The following is a 12,644-nucleotide window of genomic DNA, read 5'->3' on the forward strand; positions in this document are numbered from 1 at the left end:
TCTCCAGTTTTAGTATTGGTATAGTACTGATTTAGTCAAAAGAGTTTGGAAGTAATCATTCAATTTATTTTGAGAGAGTTTGAGAAGGATTGGTATTTTGTAAACATTTGAAAGAATTCAGCAGTAAAATTCTTTGGTACTGGGCTTTTCTTTGATGGGAGACATTTTATTACTGATTCAATCTCCTTATTCATTTTTAGTAGGTTCAGATTTTCTATTCATTGACTCAGTCTTGGTAGGTTGTATATGTCTAGAAATTTGATCTTTGTATTCTAAGTTTTTCCAATTCTTGGCATACAATTGTTTATAGTAACCTCTTTTAGTTGTCTTTACAGGAGGATTAATAGATCACCAAAGATCTTTTAATTTAGGTAGATCCAAGTTTTTCAGATATGAAGGGCCATGAAAACTATTTTTTAAATTATGCAGATCAATTCTTGATCTTATCAATACCTATTTACAATACATGACACACTTTCCTGAAATTATCAGCTCTCTGGTCTCTTTCTCCTTGGGGCTTCTTGAAGGCAGGGGCCGTATATTACTCATCTTTGTATGTTCTTATGTGTTCACAGTGACTGGCATTTAGTCTGTAAACAAATTCAAAGGTCAGTGTGGCTAGTGGTAGCTAGAATTATGGAGCAATTACCAATGGAAAGAGAAATATGAGTATTCCTCCACTTAAAGAGAATCTTGGCTTGAATATTTTAAGGCAGCTTGGCGATTTCATGTTGGCACCTATTTGCTTACATTGGCACTCTAAGAAATACATATTGAATGAATGAATGCTTGCTTGAATGAATGAATGGCAGTAATTCAGTTCTATTGAGAGAGCTTCAGATTTCTTGCAGTGTACCAGCTCCTCCCCAGACTGCATGTGTTTAGATTCTACAGGGAGAAATATATCCCAGAGGAAGGGTGCAATTCTAAATCCATTATAATACAGACTGGGAGTGGTTGCATCCATTCACTTTATGTGGAATCAAGTGATTCTAATTATCCACACAGATGCCTCCATGGGCTGCTGAATTTTCAATATTTCTCATAGGTAATTATGAGTGGAAAATAGACACCATCTCCTATTGCAGCAATGAAGGAAAACAGTATTTGTTTAACAATAAAATAATGTTTTCTTGGGAGTCTGATTGCTCCCCATTTTTATGCCTACCCTTTCCCATGCATAAAAATGTCATATCTTAGTAATATAAAGATTTTTCTCATTCATAGGAGTTAAATGTATACTATTTCTACTCACTTGAGGGGCTTAGGAAGATAAGAGTGCTTTTACAGCAATTATCCAAGCCTTGCTTTGGCACAAATAGTTACCTATATGAAGAAGAAATATCTTATGACTGAGTATTTCATCATAGATTTTATGTGATGTTGATATTGGTTAAAAATTACTACTTCCCTTTCTGTAAATAAATCCCGTGTGCTCAGGAAAATGGATGAGCTATAAACAGTTTTGGTGGACTTAATTCACCTAAAGGAAAAAGAACCTATATAGAATTTTTTAATTAAAATGTTAATACAAGCATAATGTTTTAGAACACTGAACAAAAAAAATGGCAAGCCCCTTTTTAAGTTAATAATCTATAACTCCTAACATTCATAAGGCAAATTTACTTTTAAATCTTTTTAAATATGCACTCAGTAATGTCAAAAATTTTTAAATCACAATAAATTTAGTTATGATTCTCTTTTGAGAAGAATTTATAGTTCCCAAATAAAAGACATTAGGCAGACCTGGCTAAATTAGGCAAAACTTGTTCTATTCTCCACAAATTATTCACTTAATTTCTTTATTTTGACAGCCTAATTACTGAAGCAATACTCACTGTATTTCATTGATATTTTGAGAAGGATCAGGTCAGGGACAATTTTATGAATTTAATTATTATTAACTGTCACTCCCACTAAAAAGTAAGCTCCATAAGAGCAAGAACATGGTTTTATTTGCTTTCTTAACTGCTGAATTACCAATACCTTCCTTAGCTTCATGCATATAGTAGGTTCTCATTAAATATTTGGTAATTGAGTAAGTGGTATCTTTTGGGATACAAAGTATGGAAGTTAGGAGAACAGGGACCAACTTAGTCAATATGAATAAATGGGAAAAACATCATTATCTATTTAACCCATGCAAAATATTCAACAGGTACTTGAGCAAACAGAACATATATAATACTGTTGACATTAATATCTGCACAGTTATAATTTTAGATAATTTATCTCCCTTTTTGGAATAGATAATACAGTTCCAAACAGAGAAGAGTGAAAAAGGATTTCATTAGGTTGTTTTTGGAGTATTAAGAAGAATTATATGGAAAAATACATTTATCAAACCAGTAAGCAAGGAATATTTGTAACAATAAGTCTTTGGAGAAAGCATTCACTTTTGATGTGCACTATGATCAAGTAATTTAGTATGATTTTGTATGATTTATATTATATATTATATTTTTTATATATTTATATATATTATATATTTGTATATGTTATATATTTGTATACATGATATATATTTTATATATAATATAATATATATTAAATATATATTATATTATATATAAATTTAAATTTATATAATTTAGTATGATCAAGTAATTTAGTAGTTACTAAGCATAAGAAATTCTAGGAAGTACAAGGGAGGACATGAAAACTACTCTCTATCTGTACCTTTAAGAGGATTTATGGAAGACTCTTGATGGCAGCTTCAATTTCTTTTTGTGTTATAGATCTATTCAGGTGATTAATATCCTCTTGGTTCAGTTTTGGGTGGTTGTCAGTTTCTAGAAATCACTCCATTTCTTTGATATTTTCAAATTTATTAGAGTATAGGCTCTCAAAATAGTCTCTGATGATTTTCTGGATTTCCATGGTGTTTGTTGTAATCTCTTCTTTTGCATTTCTGATTTTACTGATTTAGGCTTTTCCTCTCCTCATTTCAGTCAGGATTGCCAGGGGTCTGTCAATCTTATTTGTTCTTTCAAAGAACCAGATTTTTGTTTCATTGATTCATTGTAATTTTTTTGTACCTATTTTATTGATTTCAGCCCTTATCTTAATTATTTCTTTCCTTCTGCTTGTTTTGGGATTTGCTTGTTCTTGTTTTTCTGGGAGTTTGAGCTGTAATGTTAGGTCATTAATTTGAGATCTTTCTGTCCTTTTAATATATGCACTCATGGCTATAAACTTTCCTCTTAGGACTGCCTTTGCTGTGTCCCATAGGTTCTGGTAGGTTGTGTTTTCATTGTCATTAATTTCCAGGAACCTTTCAATTTCCTCTTATTTCATTGATGACCCATTGATCATTGAGCAATGTGTTGTTCAGCTTCCAATTCTTTGCTTATTTTCTGCTGTTGTTTTTGTTGTTGATTTCTAGTTTTAATACATTGTGGTCAGATAGAATGCATGGAATTATTTCTATTTTCTTATATTTGTTGAGATTTGCTTTGTGCCCTAAGATATGATCAATTTCGGAGAAGTTTCCATGGACTGCTGAGAAGAATGTATATTGTGCAAAAGTTGGATGAAATATTCTGTAGACATCAGCTAGGTCCATTTGATCTATGGTGTGATTTAGTTCTAGGATTTCTTTATTGATTTTTGTTTACATGACCTATCCATTGGTAATAGGGGGGTATTAAAATCTCCCACTACCACTGTGTTGGCGTTTATATATGTTTTTAGGTCCTTCAGAGTATGTTTGATGAAATTGGGTGCGTTGATGTTGGGTTCATATAGCTTGAAAATTGTTATTTCCTTTTGGTGTATTTCCCTTTTTATTAGTATGGAGTGTCCTTCTTTGTCTCATTTGATCAATGTAAGTTTGAAGTCTACTTTGTCGGAGATAAGTATTGTTACCCTTGCCCATTTTTGGGGACCATTGGCTTGGTAAATCTTCTTCTAGCCTTTCACTCTCAGCCAGTGCTTATTTCTGTCGATGAGGTGGGTCTGCTGTAGAGAGCAGATTGTTGGATATTCCTTTTTAATTCAGTTGCCAATCAGTGTCTTTTGATGGGGGAATTTAGTCCATTAACATTCAGCGTTAGTATTGATAGGTATGTGGTGATCCTTGTCATGTAGTTGTCTTTGTTGATTAAGGGTTTGAATGTGTGTAGTTGAATCAGTGTTACTCATTACTTTCTTCCCTTTTCTTCTCCTGTGAGAGAAAAGTCCAGGACCTGATGGATTCTCTGCTGAATTCTATCAGACAGTTAAAGAACTAATACCAACTCTCCTTAAACTGTTCCATGAAATAGAAAGGGAAGGAACACAGCCTACCCAATTTTATGAAGCCAATATTACTCTCATCCCTAAACCAGACAAAGACACCTCCAAAAGGAGAACTATAACACAATCTCCTTAATGAATATCAACACAAAAATCCTCAATAAAATAATGGTAAACCGAATCTAACAACACATCAGAAAGATCATTCACCACGACCAAGTTGGTTTCATCCCAGGGATGCAGGGCTGGTTCAACATATGCAAATCTATAAATGTAATATAACACATCAATAGAAGCAAAGACAAAAACCACTTGATCATCTCAATAGATGCAGAAAAAGCCTTCAACAAGATCCAACACCACTTCATGATAAAAGCTCTAAGAAAACTAGGAGTGAAAGGAATGTACCTTAACATTGTAAAAGCTATCTATGACAAACTTATAGCCAACATCAAATTTAATGGTGAAAAACTGAAATCATTCCCCCTAAAATTGGGAATGAGTCAAGAGTGCCCACTATCCACTCCTATTCAACACAGTACTGGAATTTCTAGCCAGAGCAATTAGGCAAGAAGAAGAAATAAAAGGAATACAAATAGGTAAAGAAACTGTCAAAGTATCCTTATTTGCAGATGACATGATCCTATACTTTAAAGACCCAAAAAACTCTACTCAAAAACTCTTAGGCACCATAAACAACTACAGTAAGGTGGCAGGATACAAAATCAACCTACAAACATCATTAGCTTTTCTATATACCAACAACAAACAAACTGAGAAGGAATACATGGAAACAATTCCATTCTCAATAGCCTCAAAAAAAATCAAATATGTAGGAGTTAATTTAACAAAGGATGTGAATGACCTCTACAAAGAGAATTACAAACACTTGAAGAAAGAGATCAAGGAAGACTATGGAAGATGGAAAGACTTCCTGTGTTCATAGATTGGTAGAATCAACATAGTAAAAATGGCTATATTACTGAAAGCAATCTCCATGTTTAATGCAATTCCCATTAAAATCCCAATGACTTTCTTCATAGAGATTGAAAAATCTACCCTAAAGTTCATTTGGAAACACAAGAGACTGCAAATAGCCAAGGCAATACTCAGCAAAAAGAGCAATGCTGGAGGTATCACAACACCTGACTTCAAACTATATTAAACCAACAGCAATAAAAACCGCATGGTACTGGCACAAAAACAGACATGAAGACCTGTGGAACATAATAGAGGACCCAGATATGAATCCACACAACTATACCCACCTCATTTTTGGCAAAGGTGCCAAAAATATATGATGGAGAAAAAACAGCCTCTTCAACAAATGTTGCTGGAAAAAGTGGTTACCCATTTGCAAGAAACTGAAACTAGATCCATGTTTATCACCCTGTACTAGTATCAACTCAAAGTGGATCAAGGACCTAAATATCAGACCTGAAACTCTGAAGTAACTACAGAAAGGAGCAGGAAACACTCTGGAACAAATAGGCATAGGAAAAGATTTCCTCAATAGAACCCCAGGAGCCCAGCAACTAAGAGAAAGGATGAATACATGGGACTTCATAAAAGTAAAAAGCTTCTACACAACAAAAGAAATGGTCTCTAAACTGAAAAGACCACCCATAGAATGGGAGAAAATATTTGCCAGCTATACATCAGACGAGGGACTTTTAACCAGAATATACAAGAAACTTAAGAAACTAAACTCTTCCAAAATCAATGAACCAATTAAGAAATGGGCAACTGAACTAAACAGAACTTTTTCAAAGAAGAAATTCAAATGTCCAAAAAACACACGAAAAAATGCTCACCATCTCTGCCCTTAGTGGAAATGCAAATCAAAAGCACACTAAGATTCCACTTCACCCCTGTTAGAATAGCCATCATCAAAAACACCACTAACAACAGGTGTTGGTGAGGATGTGGGGGAAAAGGAACCCTAATCCACTGCTGGTGGGAATGCAAGCTACTGCAACTACTCTGGAAAAATATTTGGAGACTTCTTAAAAATCTAAACATAGACCTGCCATATGATCCAGCAATCCCACTCCTGGGGATATACCCAAAGAAATGCAACACAGGTTACTCCAGAGGCACCTGCACACCTGTGTTTATTGCAGCACTATTCACAATAGCCAAGTTATGGAAACAACCAAAATTCCCCACTATTGATGAATGGATCAAGAAAATGTAGTACTTGTACACATGGAATTTTACTCAGCCATGAAGAAGAATGAAATCTTATCATTGCAGGTAAATGGATGGAACTGGAGAACGTCATTCTGAGCAAGGTCAGCCAGGGTCAGAAGACCAAAAATAGTATGTTCTCCCTCATATGCGGACATTAGATCTAGGGCAAATGCAGCGATGTGGTTGAACTTGGATCACATGACAAGGGGAGAGCACACATGGGAGATATAGGAAAAGGTAGAAAACCCAAAACATGAAAGCATTTGATGTCCCCACTCCAGAGGAACTAATGCAGAAACCTTAAAATGACAGAGTTTATCATGAGCAGGGGATCAGGAACCAATGTAAAGATCATTGAGTTAGAGTTGAGTCAACATTGGTTGTAACACATGGGTACATGAAAGCAATGCTAGGAATCTCTCTGTATAGCTATCCTTAATTCAACTAGCAAAAACGCTTCATCTTCTATATTATGCTTATGTCATTTCTTCACAAAATTAGTGATAAGGGCAGAACCAGACCTGCCTGGAACTGGGGGGGAGTAGGGAGGAAAGGATGGGGTAGGGGGACAGGGTGGAGAAATGACCCAAACAATCTATGCACATGTGAATAAATGAGAAAAAAAAGAGAATTTTTTTGTTCACCTTGATGAACAAAAAGGTATTAGTGAACACCTGTCTTTCCTTACATTGAAAAAGTCAAATATTACTTACTTTTTAATATAGTAATTTTTAATTTTTATGTTATATTGAGATGACACAGAACTTTCTGAAGTTATCCCAGAATTTCATACATCGTTGACTTCTGTAATCAGAACATTATTTAAAAAGACCATCTGAAACTCTTCCAAAGGAGAAACTGCATGATATATGAGAAAAATCTCATGGAAAAATCAATTTTATACTAAAATGTTTAAAGCAAAGTTATTTTCATGAGTGATTGTGTCACATGTTAATGGAGGCTCTTGTTGATCACTTCCTTCATAGTTAATTAGGAGTGTATTCCCTTGATGTGCTGATGAGAAATCAGTGCATCATTCAACTAAAGTCAAGACACTATAGAAAATGTCCTTATTGTAACAGGCCATCCAACCAATATGAATTCTGAATCTTAAATATGCTGTTCATTTTTTAAAATTTTTTAAATTTTAAAATTTTTTAAATTTTAAATAGACTAACTTTGTATGCAAATGGTTAAAGAAAAGAGAGAACTGGGCGCCAGTGGTTCATGCCTGTAATCCTGGCTACTCAGGAAGCAGAAATAAGGAGGATAGTGGTTTGAGGCCAGGCCACACAAAAAGCAATACCCTATCTCAAAAATACCCAACAGTGGCTCCAGTGGTAGAGTGCCTGCCTAGCAAGCATGTGATCCTGAGTTCAAACCCCAATCCCTTCAGGGAGATGAGAGAGAGAAAGAAAGAGAGAGACAGAGAGAGAGAGAGAAAGGCAGGAGTGCTACCTATAATTCTATCTACTTGGCAGCCTGAGATTGGGAGATTCTTGGTCTAAGGCCAGCCTGAGCAAAAAATTTGCAAGACCCCCATCTCAAAGAATGGTTGGGTATAGTGTGCACACCTGTCATCCCAGCTATGTGGGAAAACATTAATAGGAGGATCACGGTCTGTGCCAGCCCAAGCATAAAGCGAGAACCTATCTCAAAAATAACCAATGCAAAAAGTGGTAGAGTGCCTGCCTAGCAAGCATAAAGCACTGAACTGCAAGAGAAAGAGAGAGAGAGAATATTAAAATACAATGTAAACAAAATAGTTCAGAAGTACCTAGCAGGGCACTTGGAAACACCTAATGGTTTTTGTGGCCAGGGAGGTTCCAGGGACATCTAAAAAAGAGTAGCCAGGGAAAAGAAAGGAGAGAAATAAAAGCATGTCGTATTCAAAGAATTGAAAATTGAGAGAATCATAGTATCAAGAGTGGTGTGTGTATGTGTGTGTGTGTGTGTGTGTGTGTGTGTGTGTGTGTTTGAAATGAATTGGGGGAAAGGAGAGGAGAAAAATAGTAAGACAAGAATCTAGCCCTTTTTCCTAGGGCAATAGGGTCCCTAGGTAGATTGAATGAGGGAGATCAATATCATTGGATTAGTGAAGATCCTTAGCTATAGTGAGGTGAAAAAAATTGCAGCAACTAAAACAGAAGGAAGTACAGCAAGTTGGATGGATGTTGTAGTTATCAAGTCTGATTCATATACAGTTGTAATAATGGAAAATAATAATTGGTGGATCTGAGAGGTATTTAAAATACAAAAGAGACAAGATTGATCAAGTGACAGGATGTGAAACAAGAAAAAGGTTTAATAGTGATTTCTGAGTTTCTAGGTTGAACATTTGCCTCTGTGTTTACAAAGCTAGTGATTATTTTCTTGATTTTAGCAATGGTAAGAACCGGCCTTGTTCTAACACTGAAGTCCCAGTTAGGTCTCTTCCTAAGGAAAGGGTGCACATGAACTGAGCTGAATGAGAATACAGCCTTGCCTGACTTACACACATTCATTCCTGGCCAGACACCAGTTGGGAACAGTGCTAGGGATCAGCAAACAAATAATCTACAGTTTGAACAACTCAGCTTGAGGTCTGAGGTACATGAGAAAGTAAAGTTGATGAGGCAACTAAAAGTCACAGGATAACAAGGAAAGTGTGGAGGAGCTTTTTGATGTTTAACATCCCAGTTGACTATGATGTTCAAGCAAGTCTGTGGAGAATCTCTTTAAAAGAAATTTATACCCCAGACAAAACAGATGACTTTGTGCTGATGCTTCTGAATACTCTGCTTTAGTATTTCAATAAACATTAGCAAGTGTTAGTTTAAAATATGACTCTCTAACAACCTAATAGCGGGATGCTATGTTTTGTGAAAGGAAAATGAAGAAGCAAGAGAGAGAGACTGAGAAAGAATCTACAACCTTTGCAAGCAGCAGATCTTTATTAGGGAGAGGAGATCTGAGAGGGACCCTCGGCCATCAGAGTAACACTCTGAGAGAGGGGAGAGCATGCCTGTCTTACAGGCTGGGATTTTTAAGCATCCTGTGGTGGGAAAAGGGAGATTGGAGGTGGATGGGCATTAGAAAAAATGACTGCATAGGGGAATGGGGGAAGGTGCTGGACATTATCAGGAAGGTCATTGGGGCTGCACAGCCAGCCATACGTGTTGCTTTTCTCTGGCTCTTTTATCGGAGGCAGCCATGTTTTAATGTTTTTCAATATTACAGCATTCTAGGATTTTATTATATATATCTATATCTATATCTATATATATAGATAGATATAGATATAGATATATGTAAGTAATAAGGGTGTCACTGGTCTTCTGTCTACTTCCTGCTGGCCAGGGATGATGTAGGGAGTTGTTCAGCCTGGAGAGTTTGTAGAAGCATGATGGCTTTAAATTGCTCCCCTGAGGTAGCCTGAGAAATACACTCTTGTAAAAATCTTTAGAGGATGTTAATAAGACATGGTAGAAACATTAAAGCCAGACAAATAAGGATGAGAGGAACTGCTAATGGAATAAGGCATGGGTATAAGGAGGAAAGGATATCAGTAGGCTATGAGGATGTTAGCTGTTGTGCCCTTTTAAGTTTTTTACTGTCTTTAACCATGTCAGATTTATTGGTAAAGAAACAACAATCCTCTCCCATTTTTTACTCTGTCTCTAACCATGTCAGATTTATTGGTAAAGAAAAAACAATCCTCCTCTAAGAAGAGGCAAACCTCTCCTTTTTCAGCCGTGAAGAGATCTAATCCCCTCTTATTTTGTTGGCTTACCACTGCTAACAAGTCGATCTGATCTTGGATTGCAGAAATCTGTAAAGCAATGTTATTAAGGTTGTGGATAGTTTTTGGAATTGGCTGGTTGACACCCCTAATCTGGCCAATCCTGTCCCAATCCCAGTTAAGAGGCCCAGTCCCACTACTAGGGGGCTGAGGCCAATATCTCTTTTGTGGATATAAAGCTGACAACAGGGACAGGAATGATTTCTGAGTCAATGGTGTAGGAGGCAGAGGGAATCAGAAAAACAAGGGTACAAACTCCCATCTAGTTAATAAGTAGACATGTGTATGCATGGGACCTGCATAGAAAGAAGATTCCTGCAGAGGGGGAGAGGCATCCCATTAATTTGAAAGAGAGGAGTGATTCTAGCCAGTTTGCATTTTGTTCTCTTTTTTATGAATGAAAGGAGATGGAGAGGGAGGCCATTAAAAGGAATTGTAAGAGAGGGGAAGAAGCACTAGTGGGTGGGTTGGTGGATAGAGGAAAGCTGAGAGTGAGGTGTGAATAACAGTCTGTAGTCACTTTTGGAGAAGGGATTTGAGTAGAGTCCTGATATGTTAGACTAGAATGGTATTGGGGTGGAGTCTCCTGTTACAAAGTCTGACATGGCTGTAGTGAAGCTTCCCTGGGGGGAGGGGATGAGAAGTAGCTAAATGAAATTTCATTGTCTATTAAAAGGCAGGAATGTTGGGGTTAACAATGAGGACAGCCATGTTAGGACCAGACTCCCTACCCCCTTGTAGGTGGCTTATTGGAAACTCCCACCCAATGCCAAAGACTAACAAAGAGACAGTTTTAACCTTTATGTCCCCAGATGGGTACCAAGGACAGCTGAGCAGACAGTAACCCAATTACAACTTATCTTTCTTGGTTGCCCAGCAATAATATTTTGTTGTGACCTTTTTGGTACTTTTTCATTAGCCCCTATATTTAGCCCAAGCCTGTGTGTGGCAGTGGGCTCTAGCTCTCTTGTTGGTAGTGAGGAAAGCTTTAATGTAGCCTGTTAAAGTGTCAATGAAAACTAGAAGATATCTGATGTGCTTACTGGAGGGCATATTAGTAAAATTCACTTGCCAGTCTGACCCAAGTAAGTGACCTATTGCTTGATGGGTGGGAAAAGGGGAGGGGGATGTTTGATAGGGGGTTAGTTTTGGAGCATATGTTTCAAGAGGATAAGATTTCCTTTAGTGTTTTGTACAAGTTAGGATTAGGAGTAATATGAGTTTTAATAAAATGGAGTAAAGACAGAGGGTTAGAGTGGGAGACTTGATGGAGGGCAGTTAGACTGGGTTTAATTTGTTGTTCTGGTACTGGTATTAAGAAACCAGTATCCTTTGTGCTGGCCAACCCCCTGAGTTTTTAATAGGTCTATCTCTTTCTGTGTGTAACTATAGAGAATTGGTAGAATGGCCTGGGGTGGTGGGTGTTTGTTGGGCTGCCTGTTTATCTGTGGTGTCTGCCAAATTATGACTACTACATATGAAGGTGTTATTCTTTTGATGTCCCTTACAGTGAAGGATGGCAGCTTTGTGAGGGAGAGTGGCCACTTGTAAAAGGGCCATAATATATTTTGCATTGGTAAATGGGGATCTCTTAGTTGTTAAGAAGCCCCATTCTTTCCATATTTGGCTATTAGAACAAATGATACTGTATGTGTATTTTGAGTCTGTATAAATGTTAACTGTTTTGTCTTTTGCCCTTTGTAATGCTTGTGTAAGACCATACAGTTCTGCCTGTTGAGAGGTAGTTCTAGGAGGAAGTCTATGTGTTTCTATTATGGTATATGTATTATTATTTGGGTGTCTCTCAACTATTGCATATTCTGCTCTGGCTATGGAGGTAGTGGAGGCCTTTGTAGAGCTGCTGTTTATAAACCAGGTGGGGGCATCAGATATGCGGGTGTGTAGGATGTGATGAAAAGTTGTAGGTGAGTCATAAAGTACCTCAATTTAGTCATGAGCTGGAGGCTCTGCGTTAGGTGGGATGTTTGAGGGTAAAAGGGCAGCAGGGTGTAGTCACTGACATTGCTGGAAAGTTAGATCAGGTTGTAAGAGAAAGAAGTGTAAGATCTGAACAGGAGATGGGGAGATGGAGTTAAGAGCTTTATGTCTAATTAAGTCTTGAATGTTGTGAGATGAACAGGCTGTCATAGATAAATTGAAAGTTGTTTTTTGAGCTTCTAGTATTAAGAGAGCTGCTGTGATCAATACTTTTAGGCAGGCTGGCCAGCCACTGTAAATGGGGTCTAGTTGGTTTGAAAGGTAGGCTATAGGAGCTATTGAATCTCCTGCACTTTGGTCCATCAAGCCTAAAGCTTGGCCTTTGTCTGAGTGTAGTATAGATGAATAATTTTGTTAGGGTTTGGGATGGAAAGTGCAGGTGCCCTTGATAAAGCTTGTTTGAGGATATTAAAAGGGCAAGATAAAGGCTCATCTG

The sequence above is a fragment of the Castor canadensis genome, chromosome 8 (genome assembly GCF_047511655.1).
Source record: "Castor canadensis chromosome 8, mCasCan1.hap1v2, whole genome shotgun sequence".
Classification (NCBI taxonomy): domain Eukaryota; kingdom Metazoa; phylum Chordata; class Mammalia; order Rodentia; family Castoridae; genus Castor; species Castor canadensis.